General features: G+C 46.1%; 1 protein-coding gene across 1 annotated transcript in view; it reads right to left on the reverse strand.

Moving 5' to 3' along the window:
- Window positions 1–15054, reverse strand: part of LOC135028178 (S-adenosyl-L-methionine-dependent tRNA 4-demethylwyosine synthase TYW1-like) — a 590293-nt gene that overhangs the window by 305463 nt on the left and 269776 nt on the right. The gene's annotated exons all lie outside the window — the stretch shown is intronic.

Below are 15054 nucleotides of genomic sequence, written 5' to 3' on the forward strand. Positions count from 1 at the left end.
GAATAAATTAATTTTGGAACTATACCTCCCCTCCATATCCCTGAGTACCTCAGTGTTTTTTACTGAGCCGAACAGGAGCGATAGAGAGGTTGACAATGGAGCATTACATATAACATAATGGACAACAATAAAGTTGACCCAACATTACTGAGAACTAAACAGTTGACACCATAACTTGTTAATCTGAACCAGTCGGTGAAAGTGTGTTACCATAAGATCTACTGAACCTACCCCAAACCAGGTAAACTGCTCTGGGTGGGCGTCCAGTGCCCCCTATGGATTCAAAGAAAAGGATTTACCTGGTAAGTACCAAAATCCTATTTTCTTTTTCATCCACTAGGGGTCACTGGAGTACTCTTGGGACGTACCAAAGTTTCCCCCGCGGGCGGGAGAGCTGTTTGGCACCTGTAACACTAGGCGGCCAAAGCTAGATGCTGATGCCGCAAACGTATCAAACTTGTAGAGGCGCACAAACGTGTGCACCGAAGACCATGTAGCCGCCCGGCAAAGCTGTGTCGTAGAAGCTCCACGACTCGCTGACCATGATGTTCCCACAGCACGTGTGGAATGAGCTGTTATCGATGTAGGCGGCTGTAACCTAGCATGACGGTAAGTCTGACGTATGGTCACTTTAATCCAACTGGATAAGGTCTGCCTAGAAGCTGGCCAACCCATCTTGGCAGCATTATAGAGAGCAAACAACGTATCCGTCTTACGAACGGTCGACGTTCGGGATACATAAATGCGTAATGCGCGTACCACATCCAACCTACCAGAGTCTCCTGTTAACATAGGAACTACTATTGGTTGATTGATGTGAAAAGATGACACTACCTTTGGTAGAAAAGCAGAATTCGCTCGGAATTCCGCTCTGTCATCATGAAACACTAAATACGGTGGTTTGCACGACAAAGCACCCAATCTGAAACACGCCTTGCTGACGCTAAGGCTAAAAGACACATTATTTTCCCAAGTGAGAATTTTAATATCCACTTGTTGTAAGGGTTCATAATAAAAAGACTAAGAAATCTAAAAACCAGATTCAAGTCTTATGGCGCAGTAGGTAGAGTGAATGGAGTCTGAACTCTGAGGACACCCTGCATAAAAGGTGTGAACCGACGGCAATAGGACCAATCTACTATGAAAATAAATGGACAACGCCGATATCCGCACTTTTAGTGTGGATAAACTCAGACCTCTATCTAACCTAGGCACGCCAAATTCTGTAATAATGAGCTGCCGTAACCGGCTTCCTAGCTCGTAACATGGTTGGAATACCCGATTCTGGAATGCCCTCTCTTCTTAAGAGGGCTGTCTCAACAGCCACCCCGTCAAACGCGGCCGCGCTAAATCGGGTAAAAGGAACGGACCCTGCTGTAACAGGTCAGAACGTAGTGGGAGCGGCCAAAGACCGACTGCGAGTAGACCGCGGAGATCCGAGAACCAAGCTCTCCGAGGCCAAAGAGGCGCCACTAGTATAACTGTGACGGACTCTCCTTTGATCCGTTTTAGCCACAGAGGGAGCAGCGGAAACGGTGGAAATAGATACGCGAGACTGTATGGCCACGCGATTGTGAGAGCATCCACCGCCACTGCCTTTGGATCTCTCGTTCTGGACACGACCTAGGGCGTTTGATGATTGTGGCGAGATGCCATCAGGTCCACCTGCGGGTAACTCCACTTCTGGACCAGCATGTGAAATACTTCTGGATTTAATGCCCATTCTCCTGGATGAAAATTCAGACGGCTGAGATAATCCGCCTCCCAGTTGTCCACTCCCGGAATGACTACTGCCGACAATATCATTTGGTGATACTCGGCCCAATAGAGGATTCAAGCTACAGATGTGACCGCTTACATCTTTGCTTTTTTTTTATTTTTACAAATTTGGCACAACATGCAAAACACAGCTAAACTGTTTTTCATGAGAAGTGAGTGGATGAATTTAAAAATTTTTGTTTGCCATAAAAGAATATGTATAAAGTAACATATTAAGGCAGCAAATTAAGAAAAAAACACAAGACATGACTAAATCTCTGAATATATAGCATGCAAAACCGTGCCATACATGACGGGACACAGCAAAGATGCACGTGGACACATCTGTACCTCCCGCATTGCCATACGGTTTTTCGTTCCTCCTTGTTTGCTGATGTATGCGACTGCTGTCGCATTGTCTGACTGCACCTGAACAGCCTGAGCCTGCAGCCTGTGCACTGCTTATAGTAGCGCATTGTAAATTGCCCGGAGTTCCAGGACATTTATAGACAGCAATCTTTCGTGATCCGCCCAGAGACCCTGGAGCTGATAATTTTGAACTACAGCTCCCCAACCTCTGAGACTTGCGTCCGCCGTGAGAATTATCCAATTCCAGGCACCGAACCGTTTCCCTGCGGTTAGATTCTGTACTTTGAGCCACCAGAGTAGAGACTCTCTGGCCCTTGGAGACAACCTCACTTCTGCAGTAAATCTGCAGATGCGAGCCCGACCACTGTGCGAACACATCCAATTGAAAAGGACGTGAGTGAAGTCCTCCGAACTGAAGCGCTTCGAAAGCCGCCACCATTGTCTAATAGGCGAATGCACAAGTGAACCGAGACTGTGCGTGGCTTGAGCACTAATTGTACCAGATGACGAATGACCTGTACTTTCTGTTCGGGTATGTAAATTCTTTGATTTACCGTATTGAGAATCATACCTAGGAATTGAAGTCGTTGAGACGGAATCATTCAGGAATTCGCGTAGACAATGGTAGGAAATCAGATTTTCCTCCCCACTTGGTCTGCGATCTATCTTGTTTGGAATCCGACTCCGCCTGTTAGGAACGTAGCCAAAGTGGACGTTATGCGCTACTAGCGAAGCTGAAAACGCAAGAACCAACTGCCAACGTCCAAAGAAGCTGTAGGCAGCAAGAAGTGTAAGGTGGTCTTTATTTAGGGCAAACCTGAACTGGAATGCCCTGCCACTACAGCCTTGTTACCTCAAACCCTTACCAAAGCAGGGCGAAGCAACAGCCCTGCTGCTGTGTAGGGTATACTCTGATATGTAGTAAAACACCCAATAAATGCAATTGTCTCTGATTGGAAATTGTTCAGCCTTCGCTGAGAACCTGACGTACTGGCCTGGTGCTATGAGGGCTGGCAGCAAATCGACCGCAACAATGTAACTGAAACTGTCTGTGCAGTCTTTACGCAGAGTACTAACCACTATACGATCACGGCAACTTAAACGAGCCAGGTAGGAGACGAACCTACAATCTTGTTATGCATAGTCAGATGCGTTATACATTGCGCCACTGGCCCAGATTCGTATTTGTCCGACACACTGTGTGACCGACTTTGCAGCGAAGCTGCTTGTTTGATTATGCATAAATGCATATAGCAGAGGATAGTTTCAATCTGCCTACCTCTGGGTTATGGGCCCAGCATGCTTCCATTGCAGTACTCTGCTGCACCTGTAAGTGCAAGAGATCATGTACTCCAACCAGTAAGTACACCACGGAAGTAACGTGTGTATAAACCTGCATTACCGTGCATGTGGTTACCAGCAATAGTGAATCTTCCTGTAGAGTCATGCTGTACAAAAACAATTAATAAATTAAACTCCTAACAACACTCCGCTCCTCCAGAGTCTAAGTGTTGTAGGGCAGCAACTTCCGAGAAAGAACCAGGAAGTAACATTAAAAGAAAAAATTGTCCTACCATGGTTTTTATTTTTTATTTTTTTTTTAAACACCTGTTAAACCAGGATCTGAACCAGTGTCCATGCAAACACAATGTTCACTGTGGCCGGAAAGCCTAACCACTTGGCTACAGAGCCACCTGTAAAAACAATAAGCAAAGCTGCTGCGGTGTGGCCATGTTTGCAGTGCTCAACAGATAGTGTTAATAAGCACTGAGTGCTGACCAATTATTCTTGCTTACTGCAAAATAGACTTTTAATGTCAGCATATTATATATATATATATATATATATATATATATATAACACACACATACATTTTTTTATAATAATATCAAACACAGTGCAACATCCAATTGAGGATACAACCATCATCCACAAACACATGTATGCTAAGCCATATGGAAGCATTTCCAATGTACTCACTGAGGAAACCCATGGCCAATTATGTACTGAGACTGTTAACACTATCTGGTGTATAGACAGTAGTTGAACCCAGGATTCGAACCAATGACCCTGCAAGCAGCATCTACACTGTTGGCGGGAAGCCTAACCAGTAGGCTACAGAGTCTCCCTGATACACAGGTATAACACATTTTTACAAGTCTGAAACTAAATGTGACCTCGCACAGGCTTAAAACCTGAGATGACTGCTGCTTGACCACAGCTTAGTTAATGGGCCCTTCTAGTGGCCGGCGCCGGGAGCGCGCTCTGGAGAGCTATCCTGACTGTAAAACCTATGGTAGGTTTATATTGATAGTGTAAGGCCAAACTGAGCTATTTTTAACAGTTTAAACTAGCATGTATTAGTATGCAATCTAGTTGGATCACCAGTTTCCCCCAGATGGCAAAACAGTATGCAACCCTGCTTAGCTTCCAAGCTCAGATGAGTTTGGGCGTATCCAGTGTGGTGTGGCTGTAGAATAAAAATACCTACAGCACCTTGTACTCCCAGGTGGCTAATCAGGCCCAACACTGCTTAGCTTCCAAAATCAGATGAGATTGGGCGTATCCAGTGTGGTGTGGCCAAGTGAATTAAGCCAAAGCTGCTGCAGGTGAGTGAACTCACACGGCTCCACAGATACTGTTTTATAAGCACCATGTGCTGACCAATTGTTATAACATATCTTACTTTACAACAAATGAACAAAGCCAGTATTTGGCTGCCACAACCATGATTCAGATTTGCAGTCTTTAGGATAATATCATTATAAACAGTTATGTATATCCATGTTTTAGACATGGCAGGGAAACTGCTTATTAGTAATTGCTGGTGTCTTACTCATACAGACAGACAATACAAAAAAAACCAAAGACAGACAACTTGCACGACTCAGTAAACAGCACTAAGGTGTCTCTATAAATATATATCTGGTCAAGTGCAGTGCACGTTAGCCATATGCCTGCTCCCAAATTCCCCTCAACACCCCTGCGCCTTCAATGGAGGAGAGATGTAACACAGGAAATTCTGGAAATACAACAGGAAACATGGTTAATCTTGTTTTAACAAAGACTTCATAGCCTTTTGTAATACATATGCAGCGCTGCTGTATTCCCTTATCAATAAGAGTTGAATCATGAGATTTTATCCAGTGACCCTGACATTTCTGTGTGCAGGGAACATCACTGTGGCAGCAAAGTTACTCACTAGGCTAAGAAACCTGCCTTTTGACTCTCATTTGTGTGTCCCCCCATGCTCCGTATACCGTTCTCTATACACGGAGCCGGGCTATGGTGGAGAGGGAGCCCGAAGCGGCATCGAGGGCCTGGGCCACACACACACACACACACAGTATCCCACACAGTGGGGCGGCAGCGTGAGCTGACCGCCCCGTTCAACATACCTGGACCCTGTGGTGAGGGCTATGACGGGGCTTCTCTGTAAGTTCCGTCCAGCCTTTACTGCAGGTTTTAGTCCTGCAGGTGGTAGTGAAGGAGCTCTTTTTAGAGAGGTCCGACACCCACAGCTGCTAAAGCAGCCTTCACTTATCCCGGACCCACGCCTATTGGAAGGGGGGAAGGGATGTGGTAAATCGTTGAAAAAAGAAAAAACTTAGAAAAAATCCAATGAAATGTGGACTTCTGTGGCAGCAAAGCCACAAGCCTACTAACTGTGTCAAGCACAGAAAAAACACTGAGGTACTCAGGGATATGGAGGGGAGGTATAGTTCCAAAATTAATTTATTCAGTGCCTACTTCCTGTGGAAGCCGTCCATATCCCTAAGAGTACTCCAGTGACCCCTAGTGGATGAAAAAGAAACATGCTTGTGTTTCACTCCTACCAGTTTCAATATTACATGTTATTATTACTATCATTTACACACCACTGGACAGGGACATTTACAAAAATACTCAAGGCTTAATAAGACAGTACAAGGGGAAAAATCAAACAGTGAGATACAAAGATACAATTAACTGTAGCACTCTATGATCCAGTGCCCTGTGAAGGGCAAACTGAGAGGATCAGAGTCACTGTGCACTGAAGACCAGAATAGTGCATGTTGAGAAACATGAGGATGGAGGGCCCTGATTGTGAGAGTTTAAGGACTTCAGTCTTATAGTCTAGGTGCCAAGAAGACAGCCACTACGTATAAAATGAATACTGCTTCTTAGTGAATTAACAGATTGCATTCCAGTGATCCTATCAGGGACTGAGCAGTATTTTAACTGTAAAGGGCCGTATACACGGCCCGATTTGGGGAGAGATATGTGCTGAGCGAACACATCTCTCCCCCCGCAGGCAGGCCAATCTAGCGATAGCGATGCGCGGGGCTGCGCATCGCTGTGGGCATACACACGGCGTGATCACTGCTTAAAATCTAAGCAATCTAGTCAGATTGCTTAGATTTTAAGCAGCGATCGCTCCGTGAGTACATCCCTTAAAAGATACTCTTATCAGTTGCATGCTCTGAAATCAGATAAGGATACATTTTCAGGAGGTTATTAAACTATTCCCTTAATTGGTATATTATAAAATATATCCATTGATTATAAAAACTTTTGATAGAGAGTGCAAAATATCCAGTTAGATTAGTGAATTATGAAAAATAAAAGCATAAGCCAATATTATTTATGGTTACATGTGCGGATTAGAAATTACACTTTGTTACAAGAGAATATATTGTTAGTCAGTCATGACGCCTAAATTAGAGAGGTTACTGTAACCTATTGTCAACCTACTATGGGGGAGAGGATTCAAACCACCCAAAGGGGGCAGATTGAGAAATTGCCCATAGCAACACCTCTTGATATAATATTGTGGAATGTACTGTACTTGTGGACAAATTCTCCACTTTGCATATTTAGGGGATGTGATACATCTCCCACTAACTAGGTGTTGTTAAAATTAATTACTGCAAAGCAGAAGGTATTTTCTAGGGGATCCAGACTGAAGATCGACACTGTCTAGGTCGACAATGTTTAGGTCGACCACTATAGGTCGACAGTCACTAGGTCGACAGGGTTTCTAGGTCAACATGTGCTAGGTCGACCGGTCAAAAGGTCGACAAGAGTTTTTCAATTTTTTTTTTCTTTTTTTGAACTTTTCCATACTTAACGATCCATGTGGACTACGATTGGAACGGTAATCTGTGCTGAGCGAAGCGGTACAGGGGCGAGGCACCTTGCCCGAAGCATGGTGAGCGAAGCGACCCATGCGAGGGAACACGGTGCACTAATTCGGCTTCCTGGTCACTGTACACAGAAAACTATACAAAAAAGACCCCCAAAACCTAGAAACCCTGTCGACCTTCAAACCCTGTCGACCTAAACATTGTTGACCTAGACACTGTCGATTTGATGATCCACATCCATTTTCTAGATGGAAAAATAAATGATGACATGATAACAATACAGACAGAATTACAATTTTCCATATTGCTTTGAAACATTTTTAGCTTTGCCATTATTTCTGTAGATTACCTTTCACTTTTGTGACTGGATCAAATAAACTGTTAATTATTATAACAGCATATAGAAGATTGGTAGCACGTGTTTTAAATAGCTTACTTCAGTGGGTCTCAAACTTTTTGAGTCATGGCGACCTACTGTAGGAGTATCAGAAGTTTTTTCATCGCATACCTAGGCCAAAAGCGGCTTATTAAGAAGTTAATAAAAAAATAGTAAATTAAATTGTGTTTATGTCCTCCTTAGGTTCAGTTATGTGGTGAGGGACAGGATTCGCTTCTGTTTGTTAACATATTTTATGATTGGAAGCCGAAAGCACTGGCTTTGTCTGTTACATTTACTGTAAAGAATTTGAATTGGTCCTTGACCACCAGCCCAGGGAACCCCTGCAAGTACCCTAATGCTGGGTATACACCTATAGCTATATCTACAGATCAATTGCTGGATTGGGCAGTATGTTGAGCATACACACTGCCCGATCAGTCGGGAGAGACGTCAAGAACTGGGTGGGCCTTTACATGCGCATGTCCAGTTCTGCAGTCAATCACCGCCAGCTACTGAAGCTTGTGTACAGGCGGTCGCCTGACCGCCCATAAACACACAGCCATGCACCGATATAGTGGTATATATATTGGTCTTCGGCTGTGCAGGAGGGCCGACACGATATGTCTGAACAACGGCGTTCACAGACATATCGTTCATACACACTGGCTGACATGACAGCTATATAATCGGCCATTCAATAGAACAGCCGATATATCGGCCAGTGTGTACGCACCAGAAGGCACCCCAGAGTGCAATGGCACAGTTTGAAGACCACTGGCTTGCTTAATTAAAATATACCACAGAAAGCAAACTGTTCTGTTTCCAAATGAAGTATTTTTTTACACAACTTTCTTAAAATTACTCACTTTTTCATCAATAAACATATAAAATTACTGTTCCTCTTTGAACAATCATAACTAAATTAGACAGAACTCCTTTAACCACTTGCCTGGCATGGTCGCATCACACCAGGCTGTGATTTCACCGACATGGTAGCGATAGAAAGCACCGTGTGTGGCTGCAGGAAGAGCATTTTCCTGCAGTTACTGCTCTCAGAGGACCCTCGGTCCCTCTGCTTCCTGGATCCCTACCTCCAGTGCCTGCTGTGCTCCTGATTGGTCAGCACTACCCACCCATCAGCTGCAGACATTAGCAGCTGCTGAGGAAATGTAAAAAAAAAAAAGCAGCCATCACCTTTCCTATGGAGCCCCCGAGGCTGCAGAGAGGATCAGGTGTCGGGAAACTAAAGTTGTGATGATATGACTATTGATGTTTGTACCAATGTTAATTAAAAACAAAAGATAGATAGATAGATAGATAGATAGATAGATAGATAGATAGATAGATAATGGCAGGGGTTACACTTCAAACAGATGTTCTTTACCTAATTCAATTGCTGACCGGTTTTTAAAAAAAATATCAGACAATTAAGTGGTTAAGCACCTATTCAGTGGAAAGTCATTTTCTTAAGACCAGTCTACAGCTGCTGTCAGCAGGCATGGGAGTGTGTTATAAGGGATAACTAACTGGGCAGGGAATTCAAAAGTCCTGCTCTGTACACTATGTAAATAGTGAGTGGGGTTCCCAAATTAACAGGAAAAGCAGGTAATCCATAAAGGAACCACATCACACCCCCTATCTACACCAGGATCAACAAGGAGATCTTGGTTTACAATGTTTATAGGTCTTTTCTCATCCAGCATGCAGGACAGTGGAGAGAAAATATCCCATATAAAAAAAAATTGGATTTTAATACCTACCGGTAAATCCTTTTCTCCTAGTCCGTAGAGGATGCTGGGGACTCCAAAAGGACCATGGTGTATAGACAGGATCCGCAGGAGACATGGGCACACTATAAGACTTTGAATGGGTGTGAACTGGCTCCTCCCTCCATGCCCCTCCTCCAGGCCTCAGTTATAGGAACTGTGCCCAGGGAGACGGACATTTTGAGGAAAAGGATTTTTGTTCAACTAAGGGTGAGATACATACCAGCTCACACCACAATACACCGTACAACTGGATTACCAGGAATACCAGATAACAGTATGAACGAAAGACAGCAACAAGCTGAACATAACCGATACACAACCTTCGTGTAACTGAAAACAACAACTAGCAATACAACTGCAAGTAACAGTCCGAAATGGGATAGGCGACCAGCATCCCCTACGGACTAGGAGAAAAGGATTTACCGGTAGGTATTAAAATCCTATTTTCTCTTACGTCCTAGAGGATGCTGGGGACTCCAAAAGGACCATGGAGTCTATACCAAAGCTCCAGAACGGGCGGGAGAGTGCGGACGACTCTGCAGCACCAATTGAGCAAACATGAGGTCCTCATCAGCCAGGGTATCAAACTTGTAGAACTTAGCAAAAGTGTTTGAACCCGACCACGTAGCTGCTCGGCAAAATTGAAGTGCCGAGACCCCTCGGGCAGCCGCCCAAGAAGAGCCCACCTTCCTGGTAAAATGGGCCTTCACTGACTTCGGCAACGGCAATCCAGCTGTAGAATGAGCGTGCTGAATCGTATTACAAATCCAGCGTGCAATAGTCTGCTTGGAAGCAGGATTTCCAATCTTGTTGGAAGCATACGGGACAAACAAAGCCACCGTTTTCCTAACAAGAGCCGTTCTGGCGACATAAATTTTCAAAGCCCTTACGACATCGAGAGATTTTTGCACAGTCACGGCATCCGTAGCCACAGGCACCACAGTAGGTTGATTTATGTGAAACGAAGAAACCACCTTCGGCAGAAATTGTTGACGAGTCCTCAATTCCGCTCCATCCACATGGAAAATCAAATATGGGCTCTTGTGAGACAAAGCCGCCAATTCCGACACACGTCTGGTGGACGCCAAGGCCAAAAGCATGACCACTTTCCAAGTGAGAAATTTCAACTCAACCTTTCGCAAAGGTTCAAACCAGTGAGACATAAGAAATTGTAACACCACGTCAAGATCCCACGGTGCCACGGGTGGCACAAACGGAGGATGGATATGCAGCACTCCCTTCACGAAAGTCTGAACTTCAGGAAGGGCAGCCAATTCTTTTTGAAAGAAACTAGATAAAGCCGAAATCTGCACTTTGATGGAACCCAATTTCAGGCCTGCATCCACGCCTGCCTTCAAAAAATGGAGGAAACGACCCAGCTGAAACTCCTCCGTAGGAGCTTCCTTGGCTTCACACCACAACACATTTTCTCCAAATACGGTGATAAGGCTAGAAAGGAGGTCACGGCGAAGCATTAAGGAGAGTGGGGATGACTTCCCCGGGAATACCCTTTCGAGCTAGGATTTGGCGTTCAACTTCCACGCCGTCAAACGCAGCCGCGGTAAGTCTTGAAATACGCATGGCCCCTGCAGTAACAGGTCCTCTCTGAGAGGAAGCGGCCAATAATCTTATATGAGCAATTCCTGAAGATCCGGATACCAGGCCCTCCGTGGCCAATCTGGAACGACGAGTACTGCCGGAATCCTTGTTCGTCTTATGATCCTCAACACTTTTGGAATGAGATGAAGTGGAGGGAACACATATATCGACTGAAACACCCACAGAGTTACCAGGCCGTCCACTGCACTGTCTGGGGGGTCCCTTGACCTGGAACAATACCTCAGAAGCTTCTTGTTGAGGCGAGACGCCATCATGTCTATTTAAGGAATAACCCCAACGCCTTGTCACTTCTGCAAATACCTCTTGATGAAGAGCCCACTCTCCTGGATGGAGATCGTGTCTGCTGAGGAAGTCTGCTTCCCAGTTGTCCACGCCCAGAAGGAAGACTGCTGACAGAGCGCTCACGTGCTTTTCCGCCCAGTGGAGAACTCTTGTGGCCTCCGCCATCGCTGCTCTTTGTTCCGCCCTGGTGGTTTACGTACGCCACCGCTGTTACATTGTCCAACTGAATCAGGACAGGTAGACCTCGAAGAAGGCGTTCCGCTTGCAGAAGGCCGTTGTAAATGGCTCTTAACTCCAGAACGTTTATGTGGAGACAAGTTTCCTGGCTTCACCATTTTCACTGGAAACTTCTTCCTTGTGTGACTGCTCCCCAGCCTCGGAGACTTGCATCCGTGGTCAGCAGGACCCAATCCTGGATCCTGAACCTGCGTTCCTCTAGAAGGTGAGAACTTTGCAGCCACCATAGGAGAGAAATTCTGGTCCTGGAAGATAGACTTATTTTCCGGTGCATGTGCAGGTGAGACCCGGACCATTTGTCCAGCAGGTCCCACTGAAACACCCGGGCATGAAACCTGCCAAACGGAATGGCTTCGTAAGCCGCAACCATCTTCCCTAGCACTCGAGTGCATTGATGAATCGACACTCTTGCCGGTTTAAGAATCTCTTTGACCATGCATTGGATTTCCAGAGCTTTATCCGCTGGAATAAACACTCTGCAGTTCCATGTCCAGGCAGCTGAGTTGTCGGAATCAACTGAGACTTTGGCAAATTTAGAATCCAACCATGATGTTGCAGAACAGTCAGGGAGAGTTCCACATTTCTTAGCAACTGCTCCTTCGATCTCGCCTTTATCAGGAGATTGTCCAAGTACGGGATAATTGCGACACCCTGCTTGCGTAGGAGTACCATCATTTCCGCCATCACTTTGGTGAAGACCCTCGGGGCCATGGAAAGCACAAACGGCAACGTCTGAAATTGGTAATGATAATCCTGCACCGCAAATCTCAGGAAAGCTTGATGTGGAGGATATATCGGGACGTGTAAGTAGGCATCTTTCATGTCGACTGACACCATAAAATCCCCCCCCCCCCTTCTAGACTGGAGATCACTGCTCGAAGAGACTCCATCTTGAACTTGAAAGTTTTTAAATACAGAATGAGGGATTTTAGGTTCAGGATCGGTCTGACCGAGCTGTCTGGCTTTGGCTCGACAAAGAGGCTTGAATAAAACCCTTCTCCCGTTGAGAAGGGGGTACCGGGACAATGACACAGCTTTTGTATCGCAGCACTCACTACTTCCCTTTCTGGGATAGAAACTGGAAAGGCTGATTTGAAAAATCGGTGGGGGGGCACCTCCTGAAACTCCAATTTGTACCCTTGGGACACTATGTCTAACACCCAAGGCTCGAGTGAAACCAGACCTGACTGAAGAGTCGGAGACGCGCCCCCACCGGCACGGACTCCCGTAGGGGAGCCCCAGCGTCATGCGGTGGACTTGGCAGAGGCCGGGGAGGACTTTTGGTCCTGGGAGCCTGACACAGCAGGCGACCTTTTTCCCCTTCCTCTACCTTTTGAAACAAGGAAGGACGAGCCTCTTCCTTTTTTGTATTTATTAGGCCGAAAGGACTGCATCTGATAATGGGGTGCCTTTTTCTGTTGTGCTGGAACATAAGGAAGAAAAGATGACTTACCCGCTGTAGCGGTAGACACCAGGTCAGCGAGACCGTCGCCAAATAAGACACTTCCCTTATATGGGATAGCTTCCATAGCTTTCTTGGAGTCGGCATCAGCATTCCATTGATGAATCCACAGCGTTCTCCTGGCCGAGACTGCCATGGCATTGGCCCTTGATCCCAAGAGGCCAATATCCCTTGCCGCATCCTTTAGGTAAGCTGCAGCGTCAATGCTATAACCGACCCTGTTATAACCAGAGTCAAAAGAATGTTATCGCTAACCAGGGTATGTCAGATGCCAAATTATCAGCCCACTTAGCAATAGCACTACTCACCCATGCCGACGCCACGGCAGGTCTGAGGAGTGCACCCGTAGTGACATAAATGGCCTTTAATGTCGTTTCCTGCTTACGATCCACAGGATCCTTGAGGGCAGCAGTGTCGGGAGACGGAAGCGCCACCTTCTTGGACAGCTGTGACAGAGCTTTATCCACATTGGGAGATGACTCCCACTTTTCCCTGTCGTCAGAGGGGAAAGGATATGCCATAAAAATTCTCTTGGGAATCTGCCATCTTTTATCAGGCGATTCCCAAGCCTTTTCACAAAGAGCGTTCAGTTCATGAGAGGGGGGAAACGTCACCCCAGGCTTCTTTCCCTTATACAAACAAACCCTTGTATCAGGAACAGCAGGTACTTCAGAAATATGTAAAGCATCTTTAATAGCCACAATCATGTACTGAATACTCTTAACCAATTTTGGATGTAAACTGGCCTCACTATAGTCGACACTGGAGTCAGAGTCCGTGTCGGTATCCGTATCAGCTATTTGGGTAAATGAACGCTTTTGTGACCCTGAGGGGACCTGTACCTGGGACAAGGTTTCCTCCATGGATTTTCTCCACGTTTGTGTCTGAGAATCAGATTTATCCAGCCTTTTAGACAATAACGCCACATTTGCATTCAATGTACTCAACATATTCAACAAATCAGCAGTCGGCGGTGCCGACAGAGTCACTCCCAAATCCTTCTCTGCGCCCCCAGTAACTTCCTCCGGGGAGGAGCACTCAGCCTCAGACATGTCGACACACTGTACCAACACGCACACACTCATACTGGCTATAGGGGACAGACCCATAGGTAAGCCTGTTAGAGAAACACAGAGGGAGTTACCAGCTCACACCCCAGCGCCCATATAATACTGAGAAAGAATATATGATGTCTGCGCTGTTATAATAGCACCAAATTACTGTGCCCCCCCCGTTTTGCTCCCTGTACTTGATCAGGAGAGTGGAGGTCCGGGCCAGCGTCTCTGCAAGTCTGTGAAGAGAGAAAATGGCGCTGGTAAGCTGTGAGGGCTAAGCCACGCCCCCTCCCGGCACGCTGTAGTTCCGCTCAATTTTGAATATTTATACTGGCGGGGGCTCATATTTAGTGCCTAGGCACTTATAATATAACTTTTATAGCCAGTCTGACCTTCAGTAACATGCTGCCCAGGGCGCCCCCCCTGCACCCTGCAAGTGCCGTTGGAAGTATGTGTGGGAGCATGGCGCGCAGCGCGACCGCTGCGCTGTACCTCGTTACTGAAGTCTTCTGCTGTCACTGAAGTCTTCTGTTCTTCTATATACTCACCCGGCTTCTGTCTTCTGGCTGCTGTGAGGGGGTTGACTGCGCGGCTCCGGGAACAAGAAGCTAGGCGGACCAAGTGATCGAACGCTCTGGAGCTAATGGTGTCCAGTAGCCTAAGAAGCAAAGCCTTTAACTCAGAAGAAGTAGGTCTGACTTCTCTCCCCTCACTCCCACGATGCAGGGAGCCTGTAACCAGCAGGTCTCCCTGAAAATAAAAAACCTAACAAAGTCTTTTCAGAGAAACTCAGGAGAGCTCCCCTAGTGTGTGTCCAGTCTCTCTGGGCACACAGAATCTAACTGAGGTCTGGAGGAGGGGCATAGAGGGAGGAGCCAGTTCACACCCATTCAAAGTCTTATAGTGTGCCCATGTCTCCTGCGGATTCAGTCTATACCCCAAGGTCCTTTTGGAGTCCCCAGCATCCTCTAGGACGTAAGAGAAACTTTTTTTACTG

The sequence above is a fragment of the Pseudophryne corroboree genome, chromosome 2 (genome assembly GCF_028390025.1).
Source record: "Pseudophryne corroboree isolate aPseCor3 chromosome 2, aPseCor3.hap2, whole genome shotgun sequence".
NCBI classification, from domain to species: Eukaryota; Metazoa; Chordata; class Amphibia; order Anura; family Myobatrachidae; genus Pseudophryne; species Pseudophryne corroboree.